Genomic DNA, 20106 nt, shown 5'->3' with positions numbered 1-20106 from the left:
ATTTGTTTCGTAATTATTTAAATTCACTCAGTTGACAAGGGTCTCTGTTCTTAATAAAGTTTCGAAACTTTCGGTTTTTGTGTTTTATTCTGATATACAGATTCCTAGTCACCCACGGCTTCCTAATTCTTTTGTGTCGCTTGCGAGATTCTCGGAGAGGAAAGGCCAAGTCATAGCAAGTCTGGAATTTCTTCAAAAACACCTGGTAAGCTACTCTGGCGCTACACTCCTTGAATACATTATCCCAGTTCTCTTGCTCTATAAGGGTATGAAACCTCATCAAGGCGTCGTGATACAGACTTTTTTCCACAGGAGAAACACATTCCTTGTTGAAAGGAAAACTCAAGCAAAATACAGGTAAATGATCACTGATGTCATATGATAGAACGCCAGCTTGAACATTGTTATCATTCACGTTCGTGATGCACGCATCAAGACATGTGACAGTATCTGATGTGATTCTGGTTGGTAGTGATTTCAGATTAGCAGAGGCGTGGGAATTCAAGATGTCATGAAAGTCACAAGCGTATGGCCTATCTGATATGGTATCAATATTGATGTCGCCAAGAAGCACGAATGATTTCGTTAGAGCCCTTAAAGAGTAAAGTGTGCTGACGATGAATTCAATAAATTCCGCTGATTTGCCTGCGGGGGTCTGTACATCGCACCGACAATAAAGTTTGACAATTTTACGAACAGACTTTCAATATCTTAGTCGCATCTGGTCAGGTCGCTCAACACTTCATACTGTACACTTTCTTTGATAAAAATTCCTATGCCGCCACCCCTTTTTACACTCCTGCTAAGGCTTATGCACTTGCAACCAGGCAAGTGTGGTACCGTGTCTTTCTGTGTTAGCCATGTTTCCGTTAGGACTATTGAAGAAAATTTAATGTTCAGTCACCTTTAATGTTCAGCCAATGTCTCCTTGACTTTGTGCTTCACTCGCCTACAGGACATAGCCAATCTGTGTTCGTGCTGGGTGATTTTAACATAGATATATTAACTGAGAATAGAGTTACAGCGCAGCTAACACTTTCTGTCGAAAAAGTAATGACGAAACTATAAATCGCTTTTCATGCATGATTTCAGAGGTGGAGTGGTCACCAGTTTTTAATGAAGAGGATCCTAGTAGCTGTTACGATGTGTTTTGAAAAAATTTCAAGATGCCTGTCATGGCGCTTTTCCTCTTGTACACCGCTCTAGAAAAAAAAATGACTTAAAAACCATGGCTTACGCAGGAGCTGTACGAAAGAATAAGACAAAAACATAATGTCTTTGCTGATTTCTTGAAGGACATACTAAACTTGTATAAAGCTGTACGGAATAAGCTCAAGACTGGTCTAAAAACCGCAAAACAGGAATATTACGCAAAAGCGTTCGCTAATAAACTTGCCCAGGTCATACAACAATTTAGTTTCAAAACGAACCCGGCCAACTCCAGTAGAGATTGTGGTAGATGGCGTTCAACTCAGAGGTCGTCCCTTATCACACATGTTTAACGAGGACTTCCTGACGGTTGGTCAAAATCAGCCTCCGCAAACAACATGCACTGAACCAGTGTCTTTTCTTAAAGACGGTCCAAAACCTTCGATATTTCTCTCCCTAACTACTAAAGTCGAAATCTCTTGGTATATAATGCGTCTAAAAAATAACTGTTCCGTTGGAGCTGAAAACATAAAGGGTGATGTAATGAAAGCTGCATTTGATATTATCGCATCTTTGTTGTCCAATATATGCAATCAAATGGTCAAAGAAGGCAGGTTTCCAGATAAATTAAAGATAGCAAGAGTTTGTGTAATACATAAGACAGGAAGCTATAACGATCCTAATAATTATCGCTAAATATTCGTTTTTCCGGTCTTCTCATAAACTGCGGAACAAGTCATCAATACCCGCCTTACTTCATACTTCATTAAGACCGGTGCTAATGCGAAAGAACAATATGGATTTAAGCAAGGTATACCTACGGAAAAAGCTTTACTTGACATAAAAGACAAAATAATCAACAATATAGAAAACAAAGTTTTTACACTTGAGCTATTTTTACACTTTAGAAAAGCCTTCGACTCGGTCTGTCCCGAAATTTTACTACGCAAATTACAATTCTATGGGATACGAGGCTCCGTGCTTAGTCTTATTCAGAGCTACTTATCATCCAGAGTAAAATTCACAATGATCAACGACACACCTTTCAGCTAAGGCCTTACACGCATTGGTGTGCCGCAGGGCTCAATACTGAGTCCCATTCTATTCCTAGTTCACATAAATGATATTGTTAATATTCTTTCTTGCTCCGAAAAAGTTTCATACGCTGACGACACAAATATGTTCTTTAATGACGCGAGTTTGCAAGCAATAGAATGTCGAGCAAATCTCTGGTTGGAAACCTTACATTATGGTTGCGGGCGAACAGGTTAGAATTAAACATCACGAAGAAGAAGTATGTAATATTCAGAGCTAAAAATAAATCAGAGATGATAAGCCAATCATATTATACAATTCAAGTGTTTTACATCATGTACAGTCAATAAAATTCCTTGCAGTGATATTTAATGAATACTTGCTGTGGACGGACCATATTAATCAAGTAAGAAAACAAATTTCGCAATCAATGGGCCTTCTAAACAAATTTAGTCTTCTATTACGAATGTGGCTCAAAAATCAACTTTATTTCAATTTAATTCATTCGCATCTTCACTATTGTTTGCTGATATGGGGAGACTTAACACAGACTAATATAAATACGTTATTTTCATTTCATTTCATTTATTTACCCTAAGGGCCCTTTCGGGCATTACATAGGGGGGAATACAATTCAAAACTGGTTATATATGGACACAAGTAAAAACGCACTTATAAGGTGACCATACAAATACAGAAAAGGAAAAAAATGTAGGGAGAAATAAAATAATTTGGAACCTGTGTATTTATACAATACATACATATTTTTGAAAGATTACACAAGGCTATAACAGAATTAGCTATAAGCACGCGCAATACAGGGCAGGGAGCGCAATACAGTAATGAATACAGCCCAGTACATGAAGGGAAAAAAACGAGATAAGTAATCTAAAACCATCAATAACAAGAAAGCAATAAAAACAGCCTAACAAAAGATATCTTCTAAAGCCTTAGGGAAAGATGCATGATTATATATGGAGGCGACATCTGCAGGCAAACTGTTCCATTGTGAGATGCCAAGTAAAAGAGGTGAATATTTGAACAAATTTGTGCCCGCGAATATGGGGCTGATTTTAAATTGGCAGTCTACACGAGAAGATATGTGGGCAACAGGACGCAGAAACAATTCTCGAAATTCTGATGAACCATGATATAGATTGTGCAAAAACGATAGGTGGGCATTTCTTCTTCTAATTTGGAGCGGAAATAAGTTTAATTGTTGCTTAAGGCTATTTACGCTGGTCCGAAATGAATAATCGTGGGCAATAAACCTGGCTGCTTTATTCTGAAGTGATTCAATGGAGTTTACTACTTAAGTTTGATGAGGGTGCCAGATGATGGAAGAGTATTCGAGTTGGGACCTGACAAGGGATGTATAGGCTAGAAGTTTTGTTTGTTGGTTTGCTTGATGCAAGTTACGTTTCAGGAAACGTAACGTTTTAGCGGCCTTGTTAATAATGTACTCAATTATGAACATTCCAAGTGAGATCAGAAGATCAATGAACTCCTAGATATTTAGTGGATGATACATGTTCAATGGCATCACCTCTAATGAAGTACGTGTGAAGTGCAACCTGTCTCTTTTTAGTAAACGTGAGTGCTTACGTTTTGTCAATATTTATTTGCATTTGACACCTAGTGCACTAATCAGAAATAGCATTTAAGTCATCCTGCAAAAAATTGTGACCACGAGGATTTTTAATGGGATGGAAAATGACGCAGTCGTCGGCGAATAAACGAATGCTGGAGGTGATGTTGTAATGCAAGTCATTTATGTACATGAGGAAAAGAACCGGTCCTAAGACGGAGCCCTGAGGAACTCCTGATTTCACCGAGACAGGAAACAAAGACATTTTTATTAATGATAACCGACTGAGAACGATTGGTTAAAAAATCTTCAATCCATTTGATGACCTGAGGTGACAAATTCAAAATGTGAAGCTTATAGATTAATCGATGGTGAGGAACACGGTCGAAGGCCTTAGCGAAATCAATGAAAATGGAGTCGATAGGATGAGACGAATGAACAGATTGGTGAAGATCAGTGATCAATTCAAAAAGCTGCGATTCGCACGAACGCCCACGTTGAAACCCGTGTTGGTTAGAAAAGGTGAGCTTAGAATTCACCAGATACTGCATGATTTGGGAAGATATAATGTGTTCCAGGAGCTTACACGAAACGCAAGTGAGCGAGATAGGCCTGTAATTGTTAAGGGAATTTTTATCTCCAGATTTAAACAAGGGAATGACATGAGCCGTTTTCCAATCATCAGGAAGTTTTCCAGTTGCAAGAGATTGTTGGAACAGCTTGCACAGCAGTGGTCCCGATATGTGTTTAGTTAGCTTCAGTAGCTTTGTGCAGATGCTATCCGGTCCAGGGCTACAGTTCGAAGGCAAACGATCAATGGCGCACTCTACGCCAGGACAGGAAACAATGATATCTTCCATGGCGTACCCGACAGTTTCAAGAAGACCCATTTCACAACTCAACTATTCATCAGTAAAAACAGTGCTAAAAAACATATTGAAATGGTTCGCCAAAAGGGTTTCATCGATCGGCACGTCATCCATGGTGAAACTCGGGAGAACATTAGAAGAACGTGGATTTACAACCTTCCAAAATTTTTTAGGATTGTTCGTGATCATGTTAGAAATATCAGTATTAAAGAAGGTATCCTTAGCTTCTTTTATTTGTTTTTAACGAGAACAGACGGTGCATGATAAGTCTTCCAACGCTCCTCCGAGTCCGAGTTGGCTGCATGGCGGTATAAGCGTTTCTTTTTGCGTATACTTCGCATAATTGTTCTGGTGAACCAGGCATTACGGTGACAAGGGGGAATTTTTAACACCGGTACACATGCAGTTTGGCATTCAAGTAATTTGCCTCGAAGCAATATCCAGTTGTCGTTTACTGACCGATTGTGAAAACCATCGAGATAAAAAGGCATGAAATCGACTAACGTTGACGTCAGGTGTTCCACGTCTGGCCTTCTGTAATCATATATTTGTTTCTTTGCACGATCGCATTTCTCGACTTCGAGAGATAGAGTAACATGAACGGCAAAGTGGTCACATATTTTGTCAGTTATCGACGCTGTAGAATGTTTAGGGTGGGTGGTAAAAAACAGGTACAAGAGAGCGTTGTGACGGGTTGGGAACGTCACAAGTTGTTTTAGACAAAAAATTTGGGCTATATCAAGCATTTTCATGCATTCACTTTTATTTGTGCACTCGCTGAGCACAATGTTTTTAGTCCAGTTGATGCCAGGATAATTGAAATGGCCTGCTAGAATTAAAACCGCGTTTGGGAACAGCCACTGAACTTTAGCTACAGTATCGTGAAGAGTATCACCCAAGTCCGAATGACAGTTAGGTGGCCAGTAGCAGACACCAGTTAAGATTTTTTGAAAGCCCAGTCCGATATTCACCATAACATTTCCAGCTCTGAATCAATCTCAACTAATGAAGACGGAACAGAATTGGTCACAGCAATCATAACACCGCCTCCTTCAGCTCCAATACGGTATTTTCTGTAAATTGTGAATGTGTTTGAAAAAAAAAGTTCCGAGTCCAAGACGCTTGGATTAAGCCAGGTTTCTGTTCCTAAGATGACATGAGCATCACATGTGTCAACCAGAGACAATAAGTCATCCTGTTTTGGAATAAGACTGCGGAAATTTGAAAGAAGAAAAGATAACGGGCCTAGTTTGCTAACTGAGTGTGTTCTGAAAGGAATGACTCTGATCATCACTGAGACAGCGCTGGTTTTGTTTTAAGTTGCACAACACTGTCCTCGGTCGCGTCATATATGTAGATGCTGCCGTTATGTTTGAGCCTGTTGTAAGAAAAGCTGTACTTGCTTTCACCTTTATTTGCCTTCGCAAAGTCCCTCAACGTTTTTCGAGCTATAGTAGGATACAACTTAAAAAAACAGCAGTTGTTAACACTGGGTCGCGACCTGCGGCGTCCTGTATTACTCCGCTGGCCAATCGCAACAGTAAACCAAATCACCTTTTAATGCTTGACTGTATCAAACAATCCACGTATAAAAATTCTAGAGCTCATAAATTTTTTTCTCGTGACAAGCTTCTTGTTTAGGTAACAAGAAACGTTTAAGCAGCGGACTACTTTTTTGTCGTGGAGGAATTCTGTGCGCGGAGGTTGAATGTGGGCGGAGCTTCACTGCAGACTTAAGTTGTATCCGACTATAGTTGAACTTTCGGTGAAAAATCTTCCTCTATCCACATTTTAGGTGTCGATACATCTTTCAGTTTATGAGCATTCCCTAAAATAGCATTCTTTCTTTTATAGTTCAGAAATTAAATGATGATAGTACGGCAAGACCTAGGATTATACTTTCCAATGCGATGGGCCCGCTCGATATCACCAGCTTCGACCATCAAGTGGTTTCGAAAAAATGTTCACACGATAGTTTCTTTCTCGTCCCAAGTTTCAGGCTGTGACTCAGGTAATCCTTTAATTATTAAGTTGTTTCTGCGAAGTCGATTATTCCGATCATCAACTACAGCAGCCAAACCCTTGCTAGCTTGTTTTTCGTTCACTTCTGATCTCAGCCCATCTATACTGCATTTGATTGTACTTACTTCCTCGGCTAATTCAGCACCTTCCCCACTGTTCCCTTCAAGTCTGGCTACTCGATTATTAAGATCATGTATTTCCGAATACATTGTCTGAAGTTGCGATTCAATCTTCTTCTGATGGTCATCTATAGTACTGACTGCTTTCTCAAGGCTGTTGATTTCTTCCAGGATTTGGTACAGTTGGTCAGGACCCGGGTTTAGCTCTATATCGCCAGAACATAGCATAAGTTTCATGATGCATACTGGAGGTAGAATGGTTTTCATGCTCGGACACCAACACCAAGCTTTCAACCACATCAAGCCACAACTCTTTTGAGCACGTTGCTTTCCATGGTACAGGAAAGACCCGATACGAATGCGGTACGTGTTCAATTCGACACCCATTTCAGCAAGCCACGACACACAAGATTCACTGGGATCTGCGGCCAATTACAAAGTTCAAGCTTGTACAAAACAGGAGATACTCACCTAGAACGGAACAGAGTAGAACTTAGTGCACGAACATTTGGCCGCAGAATCCCGCGCAAGGTAGATATACCATGTTAGCGAAGGCTCCATAGACGCCCATTGGTCTAAAAAATGGCGGCTCATGGGGCACCCCAGCGCCCCCTTTCTGGGGGGCAACCTACGTATGAGTGACGTTGAATGACGTCACGCATACGTATGCTTTTGACGCGAATTTTAAAGTGGTCTTTTTATAGAACCCGCATTTTCGAGCCGGTATCCTTGAAGGCCGCCTTTCAATGCGCACCAACCTTTGCCAGTTAAATGTACTCGAGTTCCTGCTAGTTATGGCCTTGTTAATGTGCAGTTGGGAACCTAATGAAAGTGACTGGCAAAGAAGGCAGCATAGAAAGGCAGCAACACTTTCAGACGCTGGCTAAGCATGCATGATTCGTAGTGGAAACCTTGGTGGAAATACTGGTGCTAGTACTGTTGAGTACATCAAGGTATGACGCACAAAGCACAGTCTCAAGTGCACAGTTTGCAATACAGTGCACGGCAAGTATGGTTTTCATATTCATGGTTTATTACAGCAACAAAACAAATACAGTGATAAAGCACACCAACAAAAAATGCGCATCACAGGCAGCTCAAGCAGTAGTTTTTTAAGCTGGCTATTCATCTCAATGGTCACAGTGCGGATAGGAAAAAGCCCTGAAGTTCCACGAACGTCTCCAGGTAGGAAATTGAAAAGTAAAGGAAACAATGGTACGACAGCTTCCATTGAGGCAAACATGACATAAGTAGGCGCATCAACACATAGACCATGCAGCACACAGGGATTAATTATTCTTCACATTTCATTCTTTCAACTGAAAGAGTATAGCAGCTATGTTTACACCTGCATGACAATATTAAAACAAGTTATAGCATCAACAAACCTGCTCAACGCTAGAGCATTACACCATATATAGGGCCTGCGCACACCCTCGAGACTTCCGTGTCGCTAACCGAAGTAATTTGAAGCAATTCTAATCAAACTAAAACATACATGAAGTGCAGTTTAAAGTGAAGTGCAAGGATATTCAATACAGCCACTCCTTCCTCGAGTAGGCACAGCATCGAGACGCAGCCATCCTGGCCGCAGATACGGAGGCAGTTCGAAGTGCTTGGAAGAAACCCTCAGGTTTCGCAGCTGGCACGGCGTCTTCTCCAGACTGAGGTTGCGGCAGAACTGTACCCACGTTTTGCACCTGGACATGATGCAGCGTCCACGTTATACAACTGTACCCAAATGAATACCATATACTCCAAACGTCAATACGCCAAGATTCCTTTCACCTAAATGCAGTACGTTATAACTCTGGCAGAAAACGCTCGCGCCAAGCCTCCGCGCCTCAGAGCGCGGTTACGCTCGCCTGATACCACGCGGCTAGCTGCTTTTCTATACTCAAAGAGTGACCAGAGCGATGCAGCCAAATGAGTTTAAAACTACATTGCCGGTCATGTACACGTAAAATGGCAATAACTACTGCTGGCCGAATTCAGTTAAGGCACAGTCAATGCGGCGCACATACACATGGTTGAGTTTCGATACTGTCAGTTGTGAGGGGATCCTCAAATTGGCTTCACGATGCTGAAAAACCCACTAATGTCATGCTCAGAGCTGTTAGGCAGCGAAGTTGGTTTTAAATTGACCATGCGGCAAGTAGAGGGCACGTGGTTGCTCATGAGAGCCCGGTATCAAGTTCACGTTGGTGACAGTCGGCTGCACGAAACTAGCTATAAATAAGACAAATGATGGGTGTCTTTTGCACACCTTATGACTTCAGGTGCGTGCCCTGTGATTTACTTAAATATCCCGATAACATGAAGCCAACTGCGTATGAAACGGTTACAGCTACGAATAGGCGCGAAAAGCCCGACAAAAGCATATCAGAGCAGACGACAACGTAAAGAGCTCACCTGCGAAAGTCCATAGGGAAGCGGTGTAGTCTTAGTAAGGCACCCACGGCACAACCCACGCTGTCACAATGTGCCACGGAGCAAGGTTTCTTCACATGCCGCAACCTCACCTTGAAATGCAGGGCTAAGCGCTTGAAACGATGAGCGCGAAACCTCGGGAAAAGGTTTCGCACTGGCCGTACACCGAAGGAAACGCTGCAGCGGTGCAGCGGGGTGCAGATCTTGCCAAACGGTGACAGAGAAGCGAAGGGCAAAGACGACAAAAACTTCTTAAAGGGGCCATTCCGAGACCGGCGAGCTTAATTTGCACGCTTTCCAAGGCGCGCCATAGCAGGCAGCTAGAGATAATAAACCGCTTCGTAAGCTCCCGCAGCCACTGTGGCCGGGTACCACAACAAGGCCTGCAAAGTCGCGCTGTAAATGCACCGCACACTCATCAACAGAGAGCGCAACAAGAGCGTTGCAAAAAATTACAAAATTCGCGTAATGATTTTCTGAAATAATTTACCTATTTTATAAAATGTGGCATTAAAATATTCATTTCTTTCTGTTGTTTTATACCATTTTTATCTGTGCCTTTGAATTTCATGATATAAGTGTTTCGGCCCCCCGAAGTGGCTGTGCTGCAGTCGCGCTAAACCGTTTTTGGGCCCAGCCTTCGCCAAGGGCGTCCGCAGAATTTTTTCCACAGAATGCCCCCCCCCCCCCCCCCCCCGTTGGTGCCCCGGGGGGGGGGGGGGGTATGTTCGTAGCAGAAAGGCGCTATTTGCGGAGTAAATTTATTTATTTATATATAAATAAAAATTAAACAAAATGCACACATGAAAGAAAAATTACAAACAGCAAATTAAAGCGCGGCTAGGAGAGGTACATTGGAGTTTATCAACGAAGAAACAACTAAAATTAATAAAAATGCAAAAAGATGCTATATCACTTCGTGGAGAAGAGTGGGAGGGAACAAATAGTCTGGCCACACTGGGTTTTAGTTCACAATCTGGCAACCTTATAGCCTGGCAACACTGGAAGTCGCGCAAGTCTGGCAACACTACAGTATGGCAACACTGGGATAGCAGACGGCGGGTACGTCTCACAAAACCCAGCCGTCTTGCTGCATACGGGTTGTCGACTCACCCGGATTGATGACCAGCACACAGCACAATATGTTCACAAACACGCAACTACAGTCACTCAGTCAGTCTTCCTTGAACAGCAACTGTAGGCGCCTCGGATTTTTCTGGGCGAATTGCGTAATTACACGTGTGATAAATTCACTTCTGTGCTTCATTACACGCTCTCGGTGCACACTCATCATACACATTGATTGGAAAAACTGTTGAACGCGTACGTTGAAAACAAAAGATGACTATATATACAACGAAAACTTATTTACAAGATAAATGCACGCTCGCAGCTTCATACACCTCGCTCCATCTTGCTTGCGCATCCGCACAGTCGAGCAACCGCACACACACTGCTCTCCGCTCGTCGTTTTCTCGTCCGCTGTCTTGGTTGTTCTCAGCTTCGCTGACAACCGGCCACTAAAAACACCCAAGCACAAACACAGAGGCGCGCACACGTGCAAGGGCTTACTTGCCGCAGTATCCCCGAATGCGCACTTTTGGGGGTGAAAGGAACGCCGCGCAACTTCCGAGGGGAAGGGACACTCGCCACTCCAGTCGGAAAATTTGTTTTTGTGTTTTTATGGGGTTCAGAGCCCCAAAACGACTCAGGCTATGAGGGATGGAGTAGTACAGAGTTCCGGGTAATGTCGACCACCTGGGTCTCTTTACCATGCACTGACACGCACAGTACATGGGCGCTGTTGTGATTTGAGGCCCAGCCAGAGGTGACAGGCGAGCCAGGCAGGCGCCATCGGGCTGCGTTGACCAAAGGCGCTGGTTTTCGCAGAAGACGCAAAGAACGCTGGTGTGGGGGCGCCTCGGGAGACTGCGTCGCCGTGAACAAAAGCAGCTAATCCCCTTTGCCGGAGATTCTGAAAGCGGCGCTTCTACCGAACTGCGCTACCCGTGGATCGGAGGAGACAGCGAGCGGCGGCGGCGCCAACTCATCGCCCGCTTGCCCCTGAGCAGCCCGACAAAGCGGGGGTGGACACGGCTGATTTTACCTTCCCTCCTTAAGAATTCATCGGTGACCGGCGTAACGATAGGCGAAAACAAGATGCCCCGTGCACTGTCTGCCTCCGTGTCGCTATCTCTCTAGAGATCAAAGAAACAGACACCCATCTCAAGGCGGCTCGAAACACATGCTCGCCGGTGCCGCTGTATGTCTGGAACAGGTCGCCCTTCAGTAGAGCTAACGATGGCGTGGTTTGAAAACGGCGGAACGACGCACGCCCGGACGCGGCATTTCGCAGATGTGACCATGCGGGGCTGCTTTTACCCTTTTGACTGAGCGCACCACCGCCCCTGGCGTGCGGCCATCACTCACGGTTCGAGTGAGTGATTTTCCAGGGGGGTGCAGCCGCCCCCCCTTGCCCCCCCCTCCGGACGCCCATGGCCTTCGCCACTATTCTACATCCAACTTGTCCCGCATTCGCGGGTTGTGAGAGCCTTTAAGTAGGCGATGGTGGTGTTTCCGCCACACCAGTAGGAGTAGGGGTCGCTGCAGGTCCTCAAAGGTGAAACGTGTCGATCGGTAAGCGTTGGCTGCGCTGATATCAGGCGTGGATGCGTCGGTATCACCGTGGATGCGTCGGTATCAGAAGTGCCGCGTCACCAAACTTGTCGGAGCGATGTAGCGGTTCGAACGAAGAAAAAGGCCATACGATCAACTCCTAATCTACGTTAATTAGAAAGCACGTACCCGAGGTGGAACAACTTCGGGCTGTTGACAATTTTTCAATTAAAAACTGTTCGGCTAGCGCTTGAGACGTATAACAAAATTCCTCTTGAACCTCAGTTTTTCGCAACACCAGCGCTACCAAAAAAAAAACCCGTATTACCTTCGGCACAAGGCAATACGAGCACCAAAAGCAAGAACAAATTACGGGGGTTCAAAACGGTTAGATACTAAATGACCACCTTTGGAAGGAAAACAAATTTTCATGATCTCCTCTATCAATGCCGAAGTCGAAAATGTACGCGAGAAAAGTGATCGCACTGTGACTGCATCACTTTCCGTAACATCCTTTGATATACTGTAAATTGATAAGAGTTAACATGATTATATATATTTCTTTCTTTTATACCTCCCTATAACCCAACAGCATGCATCTCGACAACTCTGAAGCTACTGTCACATTGCTGTACAGTTTTTTAACATAGCAACAAGTGTCACGGTGACCGCCACACTTATTGTATTTGCTTGTTTTGTGTGTATGTGCCGAATGCAATTTGCTTGCCCGAGAGAGGAAGGCCCTCGTGAGGCACCACGCCTTTTGGCCTCCTTCCTGAAGTGTATGTAGAGACACTTCAAATAAATACTTTTTCAATTTCAATAACATATACTGATGCGCAGTCATACGGCTACAAAGGAAAGCTACATACCCAGAAACTTTGTAGCTTGTTTTTTCTTCAATAACGAAGTTTTTGCGGAAGCTCTATAGCTTTCCTATCTTACCGTTTCTTTCTTTGCTTTCTTGTGCGGATGCTAGTGTGTAACAACTCCCTTATCATAAATAATGTGTTTGCGCTATTTTCTCCTAGGTTTCGCAAATTCTCCTTTGAACTCTCGGAAGCTTAGATTCTGAAAAGCCTGCAACTATATTCCAAATCTGTTTAAAACTCTTATTTGGCTCTTTTTCTGGATAAGCTTATTGATGCTGATCCACACAAGAACGAACTGCGGCAAATATCTTCGCAAATTCCCCACATTAGCAACACCTGACCTTGCGCAAAGGAAAGGTATCTCTTGCTGATGGCTTGAACAAAAAGACAGTTCTGGCGTGGATCGTGCTGTTTTGCTGTTGCAGCTTTTAATTCCCGTCTTACATTATTAATTAATAGCGTGATACATGTTTTATATATCCTGAAGTGGCTGCTTTCGAATGCCGTTTTTCCACAAAGATAGGATGCCCGACGCCACTAAACTGAAAAAGTGAAGATGAAAATAATTATAAACTTTCAAGTACATGATTGCAATAGTACGCCAAAAAATGTTTTACTTTACAGGAATGTGCGGCACTCGCCGTATAATATTGCCTTTTACCGCGGCAGTAGATTCAAATATGTCGAGTCGAAACATATCGTATGAATATGCTATGCTATGTAACAATGTAAATACATTCCTGCTTGGGCAAACCAGTGGCCTGCAGTATTCTGAAATAATAAATTAATGATAAATAAATAATAAATAAATACAGCATGCTGCTTTTTAGTCTGCGTACAGACGTCACAAAAATAGAAACAGCCTACACATGTTTCATTAGAAAATTCATCCGCAGTCAAGATTTTCCGGCTCCCTAAATAGTCTGAACCCTTTTAACCCTGGCTTGGACCTCTTGGAACCTGAACGGAATTGAACCCGAAAAAATTCCGGTTCGACACCCTGCATGACAGCGGCGAAACAGAAAAGAAGAAACGAAGTAAGGTAGAGAATGTCACAATGGGCAAGCCTCACGGAGAGAGGAATGGAAACGGAAGCTAAACCAATCTCTTGCTCAAGTTGGAAAACGAAGGCGTCGGAAAAGAAAATTGCAAAAGCAGTAGACAGCAGTCTTCAGATGAGACAGGCTCATCTTCAAACAGTATATCGGACCAATAAAAGGCGCACCCCAGGAGTCTTTGGTCATGTGATCTATAATGTAAGAGCTCTGAGGCGTGGGCTCCTGCTGCGTAATGGTTCACCCTTTACTGCTATCGTGGACAGAAGACGTGGAAGAAGGCGCCGGTGCTATCGAGGGGGTGAGAGAGACCGAGAGCGTGCTTTCCATTCAACTTTTTGCCTTCCTTCACTGGGCGGATGGATATAAATTGAAGTTTATAACTCTTTTCCAAAGTCCGAAATGTCTAAGTTTTTCCTGGAGCCTTTTATTGCAACGGATTGCATTCGTCAGATAAGCACAACTCATCCTGATTTTGGCTCTTATACTTACGCGTGCTGGGTTCTGTATTTGCGTTGTTCAGTAGCAGAAACGTCCTTCCCATAGGAACAGTATTCTATAGGCCTGCATGCGCTTCTGTGGTTTTCTAAGTCGGATGATTTCGTGTTGTTTGACTGGTGCACTTGACACCCTTCGTTGCGCGTCACCCTGTTGCCTTGTGGACGCCTCCACCTGACGGCTCTGACGAGAAAACGGAATCGATGATGGCGCGTCTTCTTTACACCGTACTCTGATTGCTCTGCTGCTCGGCATTTCTTTTGTTCTCAGGACAGTCTGAACATGACATAACGATGCACCATGTGAATTGCAGCCAGAGGGACGACCAGTGCACAATCCGGGCGACAAGACACCGACACCAGATTTAATGGCTTCATGGTGATCTCTTGAAGTCTTGGCCTATAGAGCTAAAATTGGAGGGTGGCTTTATACCATACGAAGGTAGATCGGCGGTTACGATTGTATTCAAAAATATGCTCAACATGAGCTCGTCTAGGTAGCTCCAATAACTTTTGCACTGGTCTAAAATGTCTCTTGGTTATCACTCGTCCAGAAGATAACTATTTAGGACAATGAAAGAAGTGTACTTTTCACTCGTACTTATTTATGGTGTAACCATTGGTTGGGTGGGGATGATGTGTTCGCTTTCACACTGCAGCTACCTGCACATGCATCAATCTTTCGCGCCCTGCTCTAGTGTTGTAGTCTACCAACAGTAGCGATGAAATATTTTCTCGATGGAATGCTTAGTCACGGGCCTCATACGGCTTCAAATATATGTTTTTTTTTTCAGATCATTACTGCAGAGAACTTTACTCATGTTCAAGGCGTCATCAACAACACCGCATTTATAGCTGAGATGTACAAAATGGCAGCGTAACCCCCAGAGAAGGTCATACGCCTTCTGCGTATGAGCTGTGATGGCACCCAAGTCGCTGATGTAGACATGGTCGCAATCACAGCAGCGAATTTGATGGTAAACGCCAGGAAAGCGGCTATCTGCAGGGGGTGCTTTACTTTAACATGCATGTTTTGAAGTTTGCTGGATGGCACGTGTCCTTTGCGTTGGTTATACTCCGCGAAAATACGTCAGAAAGCTTTGGTTACACACGAATCGGCGAAACAGGAAAATTCCCGAGAAGAACCAATGAGCATCAGCGCGGTGTCCAAAACTGCAAAGTAGCTTCCGATAGGATTGGCGTGCATCCGCGCGAAAAAAAAAACGCATGATATCCACTGGGACAACGCCGCAATTTTATCTGAAGAGTCATCGTTCATACAAAACGACGCCTGGTACCATGACCCGGATGAAAGGGACGATGCTACTTGTTTACATGCAATCATTACGTCATATTCTGGGCATTTAAGCTGCGGCTGCTTATCCTTTTAGCCTCATTGTTAACAAGGAACCCGTGCAGGTTCCGAAACGTCAATTATTACTTCGAATTGATCAATGACTCTTATACTTTTACATGTTCCATATGCTGATCGTGCCAGTTGTGCTTTTCTACGCACTTTCGGGAAAATATTATTTAACTGAGAGTTCAACAAAACCGACCGTCTACATTGGAGAAATTTTGTAGGAGTGCGTGCGTCCGAACAATACGATGGAGAAATAATTCATATACCATCGCTAAAACGTGCGCGTTCCGGACATGGCTTCTCTTTGCTTCACAGGAGACAAAATTAGGGATACTGGGGCAAAATTCGACATTGGGCAAAGCGCCACATTTTGTTACTTAGCGTCACCTAATTCTTAAACCTGAAATAAAATAATTGGATATTTAGCTGGCGTGGTTCTCCGCCAGTCTTTGCAGCTCAGCTTAATGCTGACGAGGCTGTTCTTTAAAGGGGAGATAAAAAACGAATTGTTTACTGAGTCGCGGTGAAGTAGAAAGCTGTCGAAAAGTTACGAGTTTCTGCATGTCATTTTCTAATCAACCGACCATGTGCCTGGTTTAAATCAAGTGTTTGTTGTTTATAAATGGTAATAGGCCTTAATTATACAAAGTTTAAGAATGATACCACCGCGGGTTTTTACAAGCGAATTATTTCAGTAGCAAGCTACACTTCGTGCTAAAGTGGCATCATGCTGTTCGGCGGGGCCCGAAGTAATGATAATAGTTTCCTTTTCTGGTCCAAAGCCTTGCCCTTGTCCTATGGGTCTTCCGGATGCTTCGAAGATAGAGTAAGAGAAAACTGATTAAAGACTGACGCTAGGAATACACGATGAAAGGTCTGGAGAGCATTAGACAGCGCCAGAGAGAGAGAGAGAGAGAGAGAAATGAACGGAAAGACATGGAGGTTAACCAGGCGATACCCAGTAGGCTACCCTACACTTGGGGAGGAGAACAAAGGGAAAAAAGGAAAAAGAGCAGCAGTGAAAGCGCTGCCATTACACGGTGTCCTAAAGACGTGTACGAGAGAGCAGCAATGAAAACAACGGTACGTGAAGGGCGCGAACTGCATGAAGTTACATTGATACCTAAGCGGTGCATTCATTTCGACGAGGAAGAACTGTTACTTGTGCAACACATTCCAACATTGGAGCGAGCTCCGTTCGGTCTGATCTGCAATAACGCCGGGAGACTCGTGTTCATGCACTGAGGAAGAAACTAAATCGCATATCCATTCGACAGGAGTGAAGCGAACGAAGCATATCTGTGGCACTAAAGAGAAAAAACGTTGGGTAGAAGGCAAAATAATCAAAAGGTGTGCGTACCTACGTTATGTGCAAAACCTGGCTGTTTAAAAACCTCATCTAAAGGGGGTCATCCCATAAAAACTGAAACCTGCGTTTGGTAAAGTAGTGCCGACGTAGACTCCACCGCTATTAAACAAGACCACTACGTCGTTGATGAAATCAAGGCAATGTCAACAAAATTATTGCTTCACATGGGTCAAAAAATTATTTTCCGAGAAACTTATATTCAATTTATGCTGAATCGTGCCTCATTGCGGTCAGTGTATCTGAGCACATTTTCAGTTACTCAGGTTTAATCTATATATTCGGTGCAAACACAGCCTCACTTTTTTATGCCTAGTATGAACGTAGACCCTGTGAACAGTGCAGAAAGCCGCCCAAACTCTCTTTCACATGCGAAAAAGAGTGGCTATGCTAAATTGCTCTTTAAGACACACCTTTTGCAGTGGACATGTGCGCTCACACAATAATAGCTCTAACCTAAGGCTTTATTTTTGGTGTTCAGGAGAGAATTAGGGTCTTCGACTAACAAGGGCCCCCTGATTAATTGTATTCCACAAATAATGCCTAAATAGCAACCACAATAATTTAACTTTGCTGATCAGCATCCAGCACCTGCAAACGTCGAGAAAACCTCGTGGAGGGGTATATAAAGATTGAGCTGAACTTTTTTTTTTGCCGGATTTAACGTTCGGAAACAACACATACACGGGGATGGACGCCGTAGTGGAGGGTACATGAATAATTTAGACACCCTAGGGATTTTTTAGCGCGCATGCTCGTACATCAGACAACACAGTTTTGTATTTCGCCTCCATCGAAATACTGCCGCCTTGGCTGGAATAGAACCCGCTACCCTGGGATCAGGAGCACTTAGGCCAACGCAGCGGGTAAAAACCTGAGAGCTGAGAAAAAGATTCAAAAAGAACGAAAAAGCCGTGTCCATGTATTCGTTTATGCTGGTTTTGAAGAACAAAAATCAAGTGGTTAACGTTTCCTGCTTTTTGTTTTCACCAATAAATATATAATTTTTGCAGGACGGTAGGTGCTACTTCATACATCGATCTCCGTCCCACTTTTTGGCAGATAGCTGTGGATGGCATGGACGGCCATGGCACAGCCTCGGATTTGGTCTTGTTTTTTTCTTTTTGATATTCTGCTATTCTTCAATGCATTCCTTCAATTAATTTTCTTTGTTAGCATGGGGCATTTTTCATGATAACTGTTCTCGTCTCCAGGCTATAAAAAGGCGGCCGCTGCATTTCCGGTATTAAACTCTGCACCTCCGGTTTAGCCGAACGTCGCCATAACCACTGAGCCTTTTTAGCTTTTTTCTGTGTTAATTTGGTCGAATTAGCGGTTGAAACGTGGAATTAATGATTTTTCATTCTCAGGCAACCAGTGGATTAGTTAGGATTCACGCTTAGGTCTTGGTAGGGATTTTATTTCTCGGGAACAGTCACTTTCTTAGTGTGCATCGTCCAACTATCTACTCCCCTCCGTTACCCTTAAAGGTTTGCCTTCTCTTGAAATCCACTCTGTTAAGGGTAACAGAGCAGATTCCAAGAGAAGGAAAGCGTAGCAGGGGGCAACAGAAAGTTAGCTGGGTGGATGAGATTAGGACGTTTGCGGGGATACGGTGGCCGCAAGCCGCAAAGGACAGGTTTAACTGTAGATACATGGAAGAGGCCTTCTCTCTGCAGTGGGTATAGTGAGGCTGATGATGATAATGATCAAACCATGCATTAAGAATGAACGAAAGTCGACGAGTAGAACCTTACATGAAAGGTTCACTCACGCACTCGACCACGGACTTACCCAGTAATTTTGGACAAACGTAATTTTCAACGCTAAACAGCTGAAGAATGCAATATTTTTATGTATTGGTAGATTTCACTGTATCAGTTACAGTATCCCCGGATCTTCCTTCAGCAGGCTTCCATTTTTTCGCCACTACCGCTTTTGATATCGTCAAAAATGCTCCCTATTGCTTTTCTGTGGCAACTTCTCGATGCGAGCTGAGGAAATATTTTGATACGCATCAGAATAATGAACCATTGTGTTCAATATTTTCATAACAGTACCTTATAATGTTACAATATTCAAAATTTTTGAACAGGAATGCTGGACATGGGCTGTTAATAACATTTCCACTAAACCCACAAATTGCCACACAATTTCCTAAGAACTGCAAAACCCGTCGCATGCATATTCTCAAAGTGACGAACTCCACTTTGCAAAGACTACTACACAGTCACTGCAACTCCATCAGTGAAATTCTTATCACGGAGGCATCAATGTAAATGCCACCGATGGCGATGCATAAATGACGCTTACGCATATTTACTCGCCTGTAACAGAGTAGAACAGCTGACATCCCTTATGTCAGTAGCTGCGACCAATAAACATACCTCATTATGTAATAACCAAGCACCAGTGGCGTCACTAGTATAGGTGCGTACCGTACCGACTGCAACACTGAGGGGGGTGCAGCTTCAGTGCGGGTGTCGCCATGTGCTTGTTACTCGAGAATTTGTGTTTCATGTGGCGATGAAGACTCACTTGCTTCTCATTTTCGCGCAGTTTGCGAGGAAAGCATCGCTAAGCATATTTATACACACGATACGACATACTCAAAGTTCGATTCCTTGTCAATTTATTCGTCCTCCTGACTTTCACACCGCCATTCCAAGCATTCAAACCCCCCGGGTCGGCTATGTAGCTTCAGTTTTCAGGTGTTGATCCCAAGACCGCGTGTTCTATCGCGGTCTCCACGGCCGCATTTCGACGGAGGAGAAATACGGAAACGCCTGTTTGTCACGCAATATAAGTCCATGTCAAAGAAACACTGTTGGTCAGAATTAATCCGGAGCCCTCTATTAAAAGTGCACTGAAGAGGAACCTGAACTCGCCTTTTTGCCGCGGGAACTCGATCTACACGTTCCGAGCATTCTTAGAAACTTCGACTTATTGCCCTGTGTGACCGATTTCTCTAATTAAGTCGAATTAACGTCCGGCTCCCGCCTTTTTTTTTTTAATTCTGCCTCGTACGTTGGGTGGATTCGACCAACGCGTGTAGTGCCTTTCAGCCAGCTCCGTGGAGGCTTTGCTTTCGCTTTATGTTGTTTTTTACGTTTCCGTGAATAAAT

This window comes from Amblyomma mixtum, chromosome 3, assembly GCF_055824585.1.
Source record: "Amblyomma mixtum isolate Tamu chromosome 3, ASM5582458v1, whole genome shotgun sequence".
In the NCBI taxonomy this organism is placed as follows: Eukaryota; Metazoa; Arthropoda; class Arachnida; order Ixodida; family Ixodidae; genus Amblyomma; species Amblyomma mixtum.
This window is presented reverse-complemented; position numbering follows the sequence as displayed.